Here is a 16,477-nt window from a genome sequence, read left to right as displayed (position 1 = left end):
GGCATGTCTGCCCTGGGGGCTCCTGTCAGTAGCTGGCATGTCTGCCCTGGGGGCTCTTGTCAGTGGCTGGCGTGGCTGCCCTGGAGGCTCCTGTCAGTAGCTGGCATGTCTGCCCTAGGGGCTTCTGTCAGTGTGATTGTTTGGTGACTTGATGGTTGAGGCTGAGAACCACTATAGTGCTGCGCACAGATGAATGACCTGCGCTATATGATCTGCGCGGTATGAGCGATATGATCTGCGCTATATGATCTGTGCAGTACGTGCAATATGATCTGCGCTATATGATCTGTGCGGTATGAGCTATATGATCTGCGCGGTATGAGCGATATGATCTGTGCGGTATGAGCGATATATGATCTGTTCTATATATGATCTGCGTGGTATGAGTGATATGATCTGCGCTATATGATCTGCGTGGCATGAGCGATACGGTCTACGCTATATGATGTGCACGTTTGAGGAATATGATCTGTGCGGTATGAGCGATATGATATGATCTGTTCTATATATGATCTGCGTGGTATGAGTGATATGATCTGCGTGGCATGAGCGATATGGTCTATGCTATATGATCTGCGCGTTTTGAGCGATATGATCTGTGCAGTATGAGTGATACGATCTGCTCTATATATGATCTGCGTAGTATGAGCGATATGATCTGTATCTATCGATGATCTGCGCAGTATGAGTGATATCATCTCCACGGTATGAGCGATATGATCTGCGCGGCTTGAGCGATATGATTTGTGCTGTATGAGCGATATGATCTGCGTGGTTTGAGCGATATGATCTACACTGTATGATCTGCACTGCATGAGCAATATGATCTGCGCGGTATGGGCGATATGATCTGCGCTGTATGATCTGCACTGTATGAGCAATGTGATCTGCACGGTATGGGTGATATGATCTGTGCGGTTTGAGCAACATAGGTGTGCGCACTGCGCAGCACATTTTATTAGGGGGTGCACCATCAAAGGGGTGTGTCTAGCACCACCTATTGGGGCGTGTCTAGCATTGGCCATTGGGTGTGCCAATCATGCATGTTTACTAGCATCTATTGGTACTCGCTAAAATATAAAATGTCTCTCAGCCAGATAATAATCTTCAGCCTATTTCAGTTTTAATATTCTTATTACTCTGTATAACAGTACATGCATATAAAGTAACAAAAATATATGGATTATGCAGGTATGTAGTGATATGACAACGATCTAGTACAATTAACAACGCAAAACACACTAATTTTAATGGAATAGAGGTCTAAAAAGCAAAAGACTGGTAAAAGGTATTGCTGGTATTGCTAGCAGCAGGGAGTTGTTCATAAGGGTGGGCACAGCATTTGGGGGTGCCTGTGCACCCCTAACACTCAATGTGCGCACACCTATGTTGAGCAATATGATCTGCACTGTATGATCTGCACTGTATGAGCAATATGATCTGATCTGCGCGGAATGGGAGATATGATCTGCGCTATATGATCTGCACAGTATCGGCAATATGATCTGCGCGTTATGAGCGATATGATCTGAGCGGTATGAGCGATATGATCTGCACTATATGATCTACACCAGTGGTAGCCAACCCTAGCCCTCGAGAGCTACCAACAGTTCACATTTTCAAGACAACCTAGCTGCTGCACAGGTGCACTCATTAATCACTGACACATTTTTAAAAGATACACAGATGGAGCAAATTAGCTCACTTGTGATTCTGTGAGGAGACCTGCAAAACATGCACTGTTGGTAGCTCTCGAGGACTAGGGTTGGCTACCCCAGATCTACACGGTATGAGCGATATGATCTGCGCTATATGATCTACCTGGTATGAGTGATATGATCTGCGCTACACGATCTACAGTCTACACGTTATGGGCGATATGATCTACGCAGTATGGCCGATATGATCTACGCAGTATGGGCGATATGATCTGCACAGTATGGGCAATAGGATCTGCGCATTATGAGCGATATGATCTGAGCGGTATGAGCGATATGATCTGCACTATATGATCTACATGGTATGAGTGATATGATCTGCGCTACATGATCTACAGTCTACACGTTATGGGCGATATGATCTACGCAGTATGGGCGATATGATCTACGCAGTATGGGCGATATGATCTGCACAGTATGGGCGATATGATCTGCGCGTTATGAGTGATATGATCTGAGCGGCATGAGCGATATGATCTGCGCTATGGGCCTTTTTCTGGTTGGTTCGGATGGATGCGTATTTGCGGACTTGAACTGAGTGTTCTTAGCCCCACCTTCCGTACAGATCGCTCACACCGTCCGAATGCGGTAAGACGCCGACCGAACGGACCGTGAGTGGATATTCCATCTGTGAGAACCTCCCCCATCATTCGATGGTCGCCAATATGGGCGATGTTATCTACGCAGTATGGGCGATATGATCTGCGTGGTATGGGTGATATGATCTGCGCGGTATGGGCAATATGATCTGTGTGGTATGAGCGATATGATCTGCGCTGTATGGTCTGCGCTACATGATCTACACGTATGGGCAATATGATCTATGTAGTATGGGTGATATGATCTGCGCAGTATGGGCGATATGATCTGCGCAGTATGGGCGATATGATCTGCGTGGTATGGGTGATATGATCTGCGCGGTATGGGCAATATGATCTGTGTGGTATGAGCGATATGATGTGCGCTGTATGGTCTGCGCTACATGATCTACTCGTATGGGCAATATGATCTACGTAGTATGGGTGATATGATCTGCGTGGTATGGGCGATATCATCTGCGCCGTATGGGCAATATGATCTGTGTGGTATGAGCGATATGATCTGCGCTGTATGGTCTGCGCTACATGATCTACACGTATGGGCAATATGATGTACACGTATGGGCAATATGATCTATGTAGTATGGGTGATATGATCTGCGCAGTATGGGCGATATGATCTGCGCAGTATGGGCGATATGATCTGCGCGGGTTAAGCGATATGATCTGTGCTGTATGATCTGCCATACATGATCTACATGGTATGGGCGATATGATCTGCGCGGTATGAGCGATATGATCTGCGTGGTATGGGCGATATGCTCTGCACGGTATGAGCGATATGATCTGCGTGGTATGGGCAATATGATCTGCGCTATATGATCTGCACGGTAAGAGCGATATGATCTGCGCAGTATGATGTATCCCACAGCTCTGTCCTCTCTCACACCGGCACGAAGCATCCGCACAGATAGGATAATGACCAGTATAGCCAGTCACAAGTTAGCGGTCACATGAAGCATTTAGCAGACACAAAGGACAACACTCTGTGAAACTGCATCATCCCCGCAGGAAACTGGTATGAGAGGCGTCCAAATGGGGAATTACTACACCAGCAATGATAAGAGCCCAGTATCAGGCTGGTGGTATACATTACTCACCAGTAACTCCAGTTATAGCAGACGCTGCAACCTGACCCACTACACCTATTATATCACAATGCCGCAGGTGATACATACATGAGCACTACACCGGTAACTGCGATGGTACATTCCAGGAGCTCAGTATGTGCTACAGGTGATACATACATGAGCACTACACAGGTAACTGCGATGGTGCATGCCAGGAGCTCAGTATGTGCTACACAGGTGATACATACATGAGCACTACACAGGTAACTGCGATGGTGCATGCCAGGAGCTTAGTATGTGCTACAGGTGATACATACATGAGCACTACACAGGTAACTGCGATGGTACATGCCAGGAGCTCAGTATGTTCTAAAGGTGATACATACATGAGCACTACACAGGTAACTGCGATGGTGCATGACAGGAGCCTAGTATGTACTACAGGTGATACATACATGAGCACTACACAGGTAACTGCGATGGTACATGCCAGGAGCTCAGTATGTTCTAAAGGTGATACATACATGAGCACTACACAGGTAACTGCGATGGTGCATGCCAGGAGCTTAGTATGTGCTACAGGTGATACATACATGAGCACTACACAGGTAACTGCGATGGTACATGCCAGGAGCTTAGTATGTACTACAGGTGATACATACATGAGCACTACACAGGTAACTAGCACATACATGAGCACTACACAGGGAACTACGGTGGTACATGCCAGGAGCTCAGTATGTGCTACAGGTGATACATACATGAGCACTACACAGGTAACTGTGATGGTAGACGCCAGGAGCTAAGTATGTGCTAAAGGTGATACATACATGAGCACTACACAGGGAACTGCGATGGTGCATGCCAGGAGCTCAGTATGAGAGGCGTCCAAATGGGGAATTACTACACCAGCAATGTAACATAAGAGCCCAGTATCAGGCTGGTGGTATACATTACTCACCAGTAACTCCAGTTATAGCAGACGCTGCAACCTGACCCACTACACCTATTATATCACAATGCCGCAGGTGATACATACATGAGCACTACAGCGGGAACTGCGATGGTGCATTCCAGGAGCTCAGTATGTGCTACAGGTGATACATACATGAGCACTACACAGGTAACTGCGATGGTGCATGCCAGGAGCTTAGTATGTGCTATAGGTGATACATACATGAGCACTACACAGGTAACTGCGATGGTACATGCCAGAAGCTCAGTATGTTCTAAAGGTGATACATACATGAGCACTACACAGGTAACTGCGATGGTGCATGCCAGGAGCTTAGTATGTGCTACAGGTGATACAAACACAAGTAACTAGCACATACATGAGCACTGCACAGGTAACTGTGATGGTACATGCCAGGAGCTCAGTATGTGCTAAAGGTGATACATACATGAGCACTACACAGGTACCTGCGATGGTGCATGCGAGGAGCTTAGTATGTACTACAGGTGATACATACATGAGCACTACACAGGTAACTAGCACATACATGAGCACTACACAGGGAACTACGGTGGTACATGCCAGGAGCTCAGTATGTGCTACAGGTGATACATACATGAGCACTACACAGGTAACTGTGATGGTACACGCCAGGAGCTCAGTATGTGCTAACAGTGATACATACATGAGCACTACACAGGGAACTGCGATGGTGCATGCCAGGAGCTCAGTATGTTCTACAGGTGATACATACATGAGCACTACACGGGTAACTGCGATGGTGCATGCCAGGAGCTTAGTATGTGCTACAGGTGATACAAACACAAGTAACTAGCACATACATGAGCACTACACAGGTAACTGTGATGGTACATGCCAGGAGCTCAGTATGTGCTAAAGGTGATACATACATGAGCACTACACAGGTACCTGCGATGGTGCATGCCAGGAGCTTAGTATGTACTACAGGTGATACATACATGAGCACTACACAGGTCACTAGCACATACATGAACACTACACAGGGAACTACGTTGGTACATGCCAGGAGCTCAGTATGTGCTACAGGTGATACATACATGAGCACTACACATGTAACTGTGATGGTACACGCCAGGAGCTCAGTATGTGCTAACGGTGATACATACATGAGCACTACACAGGGAACTGCGATGGTGCATGCCAGGAGCTCAGTATGTGCTACAGGTGATACATACATGAGCTCTGCACGGGGTGCGTATGCTGTGGGGCTAATATCTAGTTATACCCCTGGGTAATAGCATTCCTGTTAGAGGCGCTGTATATATTATGTAGTGCACACAGTTATGGTGTGAGTTCAGTTAGCCACGTGCTGTGGCATAACAGAGCACACACTGTTGGCCCCGCCTCTAAACCCATGATATCAGGACACCTAGTAATCTCACAGGCATTCCTCCCTGTAATGTCCTATGGGGCTGCGCATAATCATGACATTGCCATTTTTATCATCCTAAAACATTGGCGAAAAGTAACAGACAATGTAACAAGAATAAAGCTATATTTTAGGTTGCAAGAAGGGGAATGCTGTCCAATAACTGATGGCTGAGTACACACCTAGAGTTTTACCTGTCCAACCTGTCTGGTGGGAACAATGGGCCTGATTCACACCTGTTAGCAAGACTGCATTTTTTGCAAATGGGCAAAACCATACTGCACTGCAGGGGGGGCAGATGTAACAGTGCAGCAAAAGTCTGAATGAGGCGCAATGATCTGGACTGTATTAGAGCAAGTGACAATTAACCATTGGCTCCCAAATGCTGGAAAATGGACAATACAACTGTCTGTATAAGTACATTAAATCAGACAGATGTAATAAATGTGTCGGAAGCCCGTGGTTTGTTATTCGGCGTTTGGAAGCAAATGGTTCATTGCCATTTCCCCCAACACCAGACAGATTTGACAGATAACTCTATAGGTGTCTCCCCAGCTTTAAGGACAGATTCACTAACAAGAGAAAACCCTCCAGGTGCCAAAAATGCAGCAATAAGGAATCTTTTTTCATATTTGTTTCATGTAAGTTACCGGGACAGGGGCTCTGAAGGGGACACTTTATATTTGGGAGCCCAGATGCACATACGCAATGTAAAAATATGGCGATTGCTATGGCGGTAGCACATGTGCGCAACATTTACAAAGCCATACTATGCAGATCATATATGTGTGTGTGTGTGTGTATATATATATATATATATATATATATATATATATATATATATATATAACAACTCTCCGTTTGCTGGCACTCTGTGGTCACAGTTCAGCCAGACTAGGTGCACTTTAGATAATCATACAATCAATCCAATAGGAAAGGCACTCCAGTCATTATTTTCAAAAAGCAAAACTTTTATCCGCAGTGGACATTTCCAAATGTACATTTTCGGGGTCAGCGCCCCTTCCTCAGGGTATAATCCACAGTAACACGAGCAACAGTTACTGTTGCTCGTGTTACTGTGGATTATACCCTGAGGAAGGGGCGCTGACCCCGAAAATGTACATTTGGAGATGTCCACTGCGGATAAAAGTTTTGCTTTTTGAAAATAATGACTGGAGTGCCTTTCCTATTGGATTGATTATATATATATATATATATATATATATATAAAAGACAAAGAGGTGCCCGATACCGCGCACTACGGTTTTGTTGCAGCAACTCTGAGGATCCCCTGTTAGGCGGGACCCAGGTAGGTTTAGAGATGAAAAAGGAAATAAGAGTTCAGAGTGCGCTACCAGAAATTACACAGTTTTTTTAAAACACAATATGATTTAATATAAAAGCCTTATAGGCAATACATAAAAGTGCAGAAATACAACAGCTTTTTTATTTCAGCAAGTTTCTGTTATTCACTTGGTGAAGCAGGCCCTATATATATATATATATATATATATATATATATATACACCGTATCCAGCACATACATTGGAGATGGGTGATACACGACCAGCCAGCAGGATATGCTTCCGATATGTTATACTTTCTATCTCGTTACAGTCCACCGACACTTACTAAACATGCAGGAGCAGCAGTGTCCAGAAATGATTGACAGAAAGGCCCCGGGGGGTGGGGGGGGGGGTGGGGTGGGGGGTGGGGGGGGGGGGGGGGGTCCAATTACCTGATATCATTGATCATTGCTTATCCGGGGATGATACTGTTAGTTCCAAAAAACTTGCACAACCGGCAGCACATCAGGGATTTTGTTACATGTGCCTCAGGCAGGAGAAGCAAAATCCCAGATAATCGCCTGCTTTTTGTGTCTGCAGTGGTGAAAACACACTGGATCTACGTGTTGTTCTTTTTATGGGGGGTTAAAGAGGTATTCAACGTATGCTAATATTTCTGATGCTAGTCATTATTTAATCCCAGACGGAAATGGCTGGTACTCGCTGCTGCAGATTCGGCTCTTTAAAAAACCCTTTGGAGAAACAACTGTTTCCACAGAAGAAGATGTGGGTTTGCGGATCCATGTATTTTCTGACTTTCGGATTGTTTCTGAAAGTCAGGAAAAAGAAGAACAACATTGAATACATCTAATCTGCACAAAAATGGACGATATTCCCGAGGATCGGAAATATCGTCCAGGATTAAATACCCCCCTAATTGGATACCCTGCGCCAGAAATATTGCCGAAGCATGATGAAAAAAAATCACAACAAAAACTCATGATCATAAATGGTAATTGGAGTCCTCCCTTTATGGGGGAAATGTACTAAAGTTACGCAGTTATTACAGTAACGTTTTGAGCGAGTATAGTATGTTCTTTGTTAAGTTAAAATTGAATAAAGGAGCAAAAACAAAGGCCTGGTGAAATCACTGTGATGTCATCATAGTTGTATTTGCATTCCAAATAGAGTGATCCAGTGTTCCAGTGAAGCGGGCAGCGCTGAGGTTTGATGACACAATCCACATTGAGTGCGCCCTGACTCCAGACAGTACATTGCTGTGACCTGGGCTACACTGGGGACACAACCCCATCCCAACAAAAGGTTCCATATGAAACCTTCCCATAGGGAGTTTGTAGAGTTTACATATATGCCCTAATCACTGGGTACTACCCCTGACTCTGCACCCATCATGTTCCCGAAGAACCGTTGAGACAATTACTGGTCCAGGGTACTAAGGGCAAATAGGGAGAGATCACCACATCTCTCTGGAGAAAAATAATCGTAATTATTATACATTTGTTCCCCTCAGCACCTGGCCCTACCGGAAACCTCAAGGAGCCTGGCCTTGGCCAACTAGTCATTTACATACCCCCAGAGGCGTACCTAGATATTCGTAGGCCTTATACCAAAAGTTTGTAAGGCCCCTTATTTAGCAACTGATGGTGATAAATGTATGTAAAATATATTAGACAGCAAAGACGGGCCCCTTTCAGCTCTGTGCCCTATAGCAGCTGCATCACTTGCACCTATGGTAGTTACACGCATGCATACCCACCCTCTCCATGCCCCTGTGTCTTCCTTCTGTGAGACAATTCCAATTGCACAGGTCTTACTGTGACTCCTCACTGCTTTGCTGTGTTCCAGGCTTTGCTTTCCTTGGCTGTATCTCCATTTCTTTCTGGTGCTTGTGGCTATATACCCCACATGCTGCAGCCCGTGGGAAACTGGGACCCGGGGAGCGCCTTAACCGGAGTGGCTGGAGGTGAAGAGCGCTATTATTAGCCTTACCCCAGGGTTACTGGGCCTTGGCCTCACACAATGGCAGCTACTGGATGCAGAAGCTGCTCAGAAAAGTCTTTGGGTGACATTCTATGGGATGAGATTTGTGTTTTTTGGCGTTAATTAGTAAACAAAATGGCGACATCGCATTTTTCCGTCAAATCGCCTATTTAATAGGATGCGCTAAGGGACGGATATCGCATATTATGTGCGATAACGCATGCGGACCAAAAGTGCGTGATAAAATCGCATTTATATCACATCCAGATGTTTTCGTACAGAAAAGTATACAAATCGCTTATTTAATGCAATGCGTTTTCGCAAATCACACTTTTTAGGTGTATAATAATCACACTTATTTCAGACCAGGTTCTGTTTGGCGATTTGGCCCAGAACTCACTTTGGTCAAGTGCACACATGGTTAATTTCCGCACAGGTGCCCTCATTTTCACTCAGAAACACCCCTACATAAACCCCAACATCATTAAGGACACCTGTGAGGGTTTGAGACGTGGAGATTTTGCAGAGTGGTTTGGAGTTGCTAATTTGTGATGTGGCCCATTTGGAGGAGCTGCGCAGGAGGGAGGAAGCTGCGCGCCAGATCCAGGTAGCCCTCCGACTACTGCGTACCCCACGTATGTATCGTGCTCGGCTGTACCTGGACTCCCTCTCGGATCAACAGGTTGTGGGGATGTTTAGGCTGAACCGCATTAACCTGTTGGACTTATATGAGCAGGTGAGAGATGATTTGGACCCTTTTGGGGGAGGCAACTATGCAGTGTCTGGGCTGCACAAATTAATGTGTGCCCTCTACTATTTGGCCACAGGCTCCACTCAGTCTGTGACCTCATGGTCCTTGGGGGTATCACAGGCCACTTTCTCTAAGCATTTTACTCAAGTGTTACTTGCTTTAAAGAAGTTGTGGCAGACATACATCAGATTCCCCAGTTCTGAGTTGGAGTGGCAGGACCACAAGTTGGCTTTCTATAGACTCTCAGCATTCCCCTTACGTGCTGGGAGCTATAGACTGCACACACATTGGGATTAGGGCACCGCACGTGCGGAGCCATTTCTACGTCAATAGGCGTGGGCGGCACTCCCTGAACATGCAGGTTGTTTCCAATGCTCACCTCAAAATCCTGAGTGTTGTTGCAGGCTTTCCTGGGAACTGCCATGACGCCTATATTCTGAGACACTCAGCCCTCTGGAACCGATTTACCGAACACCAAATGCCAGAGGGCTGGCTACTAGGTAGGTACCTTTTTACATATTACCCTGTCTGTCCTTATTTGTACCTGCTCTAATGTGTGTGTTTCCTGTTTCACAAGCATATTGTTCTTCTACCAGTGTCTCCTGTTTGCAAAAAACACATACCTTACCATATAAGGCAATCACTTCCTATCTGTGTTTTAGGTGACTCAGTATATGGGTGTGTTTCCTGGCTCATGACACCTTTGCGCTCCCCAGAGGGCCCTGCACAGCACCGGTATAATGAAGCCCATATTGCAACCCACAATGTGGTGGAGCGCACATTTAGTGTTTTGAAGAGTAGATTCCGGTGTTTGGACCGGTCATCGGGTACGCTGCTTTACCACCCTGCAAAAGTAGTGATGATCGTCCAGGCTTGCTGCAGGAAGCCCAACCTACCACACCTCGGGTAGTGAGGGGTACGCAGAGGGGGAATCTGGTGCGCACACACATGCTGGTGGTGCTGACCTATCCCTTGCTGGTATCAAGCTTGTAAGTACATTTGATACATGTATGAATTAAGTTTGCTGTAAAACATGGCTCACTGGTGTTGTGGAACTACACGTGCCAGCATGCCCTGACACACTATAACCATTATAGTCCAAACCATGAGTGTCAGAGCTTGCTGGAATATGTAGTTCCACAACCTTTGACGGGCCAGGAGTTACCCAACACTACTTTACAGCAATCCCATTGTCATATACCATTACACTTTGTCATAATTCACACAACAATTGGTTCATAAATAATACACTGACAAAATGGTATGCGGTTAGGCATTTTTACTGCAGTATACTATGTCAGAAGCAATCTGCATTTTTGTCAGTAAAACATTAAAACTGTCGGGGGATGTAACAAGGTATTGCATATCAGGTGCAAATTACAAAAGTATCAAAAATATGACCTATCTTCTCCCAATATCAGGCCACTCTACACCACTTCTTGAACCTGCACCCAGGCCACCACGGGTCCTAATACTCCGACGGGGTGGGGGAGCCACTTATTGGGGTGCTAGATACACTACTGAGAGTTGATGCTGCTGCACCTACGACATTGCCTTCCATCTGCTGTAGTTGGGCCTGCATACCTATTAAGGCATTGGTCTGCGCTGTGCATGATTGGCTTAGTGCAGCTATACTTTGCGCAAGGCTGCCAATATGGCTATTCTGTTCCCTTACAGCAGAAGTTAGATCTGCAAAACGGGTGTCAATGCTATTAGCAATGCGCACATGAGTACCTACACCTACCCGTACACTACGTGCAATTTTTCGTAATTGAAGAAACGTGTCACGCATGTACCCCTGGATGTTACCTATTTGCAGGCTTTGGGAGGCCATAAATTCTATTTGTTTGTCCTTGAAATTGACCAAGGAGTTAGCTACTTGGGAAGCAGAAGCTGCTGTATGGGGTGTGTTTGTGGGTGGGTTCGGAGACACCCCACTTGGGGGAAGATCACTCTGTGATGAGGTCTGTATTTCCTCCTCTGCCGCAAAGGTCTCCACGGGTTCAAGAATGATGTCCATTTCGTCCAACACCATCATCGAAGAATCTGTTTGATGTGTTCCTAGTTGTATAGCACCTGTGGATACAGATGAGGAGGTAAGTACTGATGCATATATAGGCCAGACTCTCTTCAGTACTGTTTTAGAAAGGGCTTGAGATGCTGGACGCACATACCTAGGGGTCTTATGTACTTACACATGTACCCCAATACAGCATGTAACATTGACATTATTAATAAGTCACATCCCTAGCTCAGATTACATTAATTTCCGTTGCAATGTAGCAGCAGGAGTTTAATGTATTGTGAGATATTGTTGATGTGACATGGGTGTGTGTACTGTATGTGTAATGGCCTGTTTTTTTGTTCATTTACCTGCTTCCACAGATTCTGCAGCAACGGGCCTTCTTGTCTTGGATGCGTGAGCACTTCGGGATGGACAATCTGTGAAAGGAAAGATGGGCAGCCATTATGTACCTTGCTATGGATAAGCATTTACGGCAAACATGCATTGAAATGACATTAATGGACAATACTTCCTTTGGTTAAGGACTACATTATTTAGTCCCCACATTATTTGACATCTGTTTTTTACCTGATTATTTTGTTAGAGTATTATTAAACTATTGGACACATTACAACTGTTGGATAATCCGTGGTATGTAGGCATGGCAGCTAAACCACCAGTACACCTATGTGTTTTTGGCCACATACATGTTAGGCTGCTAGAAAGAATGGGGGAAATTTACCAATATGAAAAACCTAGTTTTTCGTATTGGTTGTTTCCCTACGACTGCATACGACTGTTTAAGTCGTATGCAAAGTCGTGTTCCGGAGGGGGATTTACAAAGCAGTCAGATACGACTGCTTTGTAACCCTCCGATGGTGTAATGATTCGTATTAGCGGCCGTATATACGGCTGCTAATACGAATTATTTCTAGCAGTCTGCACGGATCAAGTCAGATCCGTGCAGGCTGCGGTGTGTAAAAAAAATAGAAAAATAAATAAATAAAAAAAAAAAACGGCGTGGGGTCCCCCCCACAGCCATAACCAGCACCAGGCTGAAGGAGCCGGGGCCGGTAATTAAAAATCAGGGAGCCCGACAAATAGGGGCTCCCCGATTTTTAACAATCAGCCCCAGGCTCCAGGTCCGGGGCTGGTTCCCAAAATACGGGGGACAAAATGACTAGGGGTCCCCCGTATTTCAAGAACCAGCCCCAGGCACAACCAGCCGGCAGGCTAATGCCACAGCCGGGGGGAGACTTTTTATGCAAGTCCCCCCGGCCAAAGCATTAACCCTACCGACCAGTCAGCCTGGCCAGGGGCCCTGGGGGAGTGGGGACCCCCCAAATAAAGGGGTCCCCCCCCTCCAGGACTTACCTGACCAGGCTGAAGCCTGGTGCTGTCCCCGATGCCCCTGGGCGGTGGGCATCGGGCTGATTATGTTGTAAAAAATAGATAAACCATTGTTTTTTACTGTGGCACTACAAGTGCCAGCAAGCCTCCCCAGCAAGCTGGGACTTGGAGAACCACAAGTCCCAGCCTGCTGGGCATTAAAGGGCCCACTGGCACTTGTAGTTCTACAGTTAAAAAAATAGTGCACAAAACACACTGATACACTTTTAAAATAAAACTTTATTACACACAAAGCCCACACATACTAATACTTACCTATCTTCTCTCCGTAGGTAGCTCTGATGTCCTGTGTCGGCGTCTTCTGGTCCTGTGTCGTCTTCTTCCTCCATGTCGACCGTCGCTGTCGCCGTCCGGATCCGACGAAATCCATTTGGGAAGCTGTGGAAGGAAACCATACTCACCTGTCCCAGCGCGACGTAGTCCAGGTAAGGGTCTTTGCAAAAAAATAAACCGAACACCCCGAAACCAGACCGGACTGACGGAGACGCACGTGTGTTTGTTTACATCGTGCGGCTCCGCCTCCCGAATGCCGCTATTGGCAGCCTTGCGGCCTAGCGGCTCCTGATTGGCCGCTAGGCCGCAAGGCGGCCAATAGCGGCATTCGGGAGGCGGAGCCGCACGATGTAAACACCGTGCGTCTCCGTCAGTCCGGTTTGGTTTCGGGGTGTTCGGTTTATTTTTTTGCAAAGACCCTTACCTGGACTACGTCGCGCTGGGACAGGTGAGTATGGTTTCCTTCCACAGCTTCCCAAATGGATTTCGTCGGATCCGGACGGCGACAGCGACGGTCGACATGGAGGAAGAAGACGACACAGGACCAGAAGACGCCGACACAGGACATCAGGGCTACCTACGGAGAGAAGATAGGTAAGTATTAGTATGTGTGGGCTTTGTGTGTAATAAAGTTTTATTTTAAAAGTGTATCAGTGTGTTTTGTGCACTATTTTTTTAACTGTAGAACTACAAGTGCCAGCGGGCCCTTTAATGCCCAGCAGGCTGGGACTTGTGGTTCTCCAAGTCCCAGCTTGCTGGGGAGGCTTGCTGGCACTTGTAGTGCCACAGTAAAAAACAATGGTTTATCTATTTTTTACAACATAATCAGCCCGATGCCCACCGCCCAGGGGCATCGGGGACAGCACCAGGCTTCAGCCTGGTCAGGTAAGTCCTGGAGGGGGGGGACCCCTTTATTGGGGGGGTCCCCACTCCCCCAGGGCCCCTGGCCAGGCTGACTGGTCGGTAGGGTTAATGCTTTGGCCGGGGGGACTTGCATAAAAAGTCTCCCCCCGGCTGTGGCATTAGCCTGCCGGCTGGTTGTGCCTGGGGCTGGTTCTTGAAATACGGGGGACCCCTAGTCATTTTGTCCCCCGTATTTTGGGAACCAGCCCCGGACCTGGAGCCTGGGGCTGGTTGTTAAAAATCGGGGAGCCCCTATTTGTCGGGCTCCCTGATTTTTAATTACCGGCCCCGGCTCCTTCAGCCTGGTGCTGGTTATGGCTGTGGGGGGGACCCCACGCCGTTTTTTTTTTAATTTATTTATTGTTCAATTTTTTTACACTGTAGCCTGCACGGATCTGACTGATCCGTGCAGGCTAAAACGCAAATAGAACAGGAAAATGGTGTTCTATTTTCCTGTCGTATTTGCGTGGGTGTTTCACACCACTAAGCAGCCGTATTGTCAGTACGGCTGCTTAGTAAATCAGAAACCACCATTCTTTTGAATGGTGATTTCTGTCGTATCCTATCGATGGTGTAGACATTCGTATTTGTAAATACAAATACGAATGTTCCATCTTTAGGACTACGAATTGTTGTATTTTTGGGATTGTAAATCCCGAAAATACAAATTCGTAAAAAAAAGGTGTATTTCTCCCTACGAATACACCTTTTTTCTACGAATCCATTTTGGTAAATTTCCCCCAATGTTACAGTGTTGATCAATATCAGCAGCTGTGGAACTACAAGGCCCAGCATTATGAGCAATTTGAAAGTAGGAGCAGGCAATTTATTGTGCATGACCTTGCTTGGCAATGTAGTTCCACAGCAGCACTTTACTTAGCATAACAATTCAAGTGAACATTACAGTTTGAAAACATTGGCATGTATGTTTAAGATTGCATGTGGTCACACTTACCAGCTCTGGATGGCGTTTGCGGCCTATCGGTATCCGCAACGTGCATGCCAGGCAGGACCTCAGGGGGTATGATTCGCTTCAACTTGACCTCATAGGACGTGTAGCAGACAGTGGTGGGGCTTCCTCCGCCAGTCTTGGTGGCCTTCTCCAACTCCATGGCCATTTTACTTTTCAGCTGCCTTTTTATGTCATTGAATCTCTTCTTGACATTTCTGACCGGGCGCCTGGGTGATGTCCTTCCACATAGCCCTTTTTCGCTGTGCAGTGGTCTTGTGGTGAGTTTTCCCAAGTAACCGGTCAAACACAGGTATGATAGAACGGACAAGCGCAGCATTTTCCTCGTAGGAAAATCTGACTTTTCGGCCACTTTTTGTGCGGCCAGCTTCTACCTTCTCCTCCTCCTCCTCCTCATTTTCTACTCCAGCCATGTACCCCTCCTCCTCCATGCCAGTGTCTTCCTCCTCCACACCTCCATCTTCCTCCACCTCTGACATGTGGCCCTCCTGCAGCTGCTGTGGGGTATGGTCAAGGTCTTGGCTATAGGATGGGGATGCCAGCGGATCCTCCACCTCCTCCTGCTGGGGCTGGACGGTCAGGGCCTGGTCTGGGGCTGGCCTTGCTGTGGCCATGCTGCCTGCCACACTGCTGGCTCTCCCACTTGGCTGGCTGCTGCCACTGCTCCCTCTGCCACTTTTAACTCTGCCACTGCTCCCTCTGCCACTCCTCACTCTGCCACTCCTCACTCTGCCACTCCTCACTCTGCCACCAACACCTCTTCCTCTGCTCACACTGCCACTGCTCCTCTCCATGCTCCTTACTTCCTATCAAAGAGTGAAATGGCACCAGTGCCCCTTTATATAGGGGGTGTGATGCATAATGGAGGGGACAGAGGTGGGCTAATAGGTTGGGGGGTTCTTAGTCATGCGGAGACAGTTTTGTAAATCGCACTCCGGTTGGTCCAAAACTCGCACATGACCGGCGTAATAAATTGCACTTTTTTGTGACTTAAATTCGCACCACTTTGCCGCAAATCGCACCACTTCGCACTTTTCAGCCTCCAAATCGCATCCCATTAAATATGCGATTTATTACCCAAAAATGCTATTTTAAAAAGGGCGAATAGCGGCGATGTGGTGCGAT

The sequence above is a fragment of the Crinia signifera genome, chromosome 11 (assembly GCF_055691185.1).
Source record: "Crinia signifera chromosome 11, ASM5569118v1, whole genome shotgun sequence".
Taxonomy (NCBI): Eukaryota; Metazoa; Chordata; class Amphibia; order Anura; family Myobatrachidae; genus Crinia; species Crinia signifera.
The sequence above is the reverse complement of the archived record's forward strand: the minus strand, read 5'-3'. Positions refer to the sequence as shown.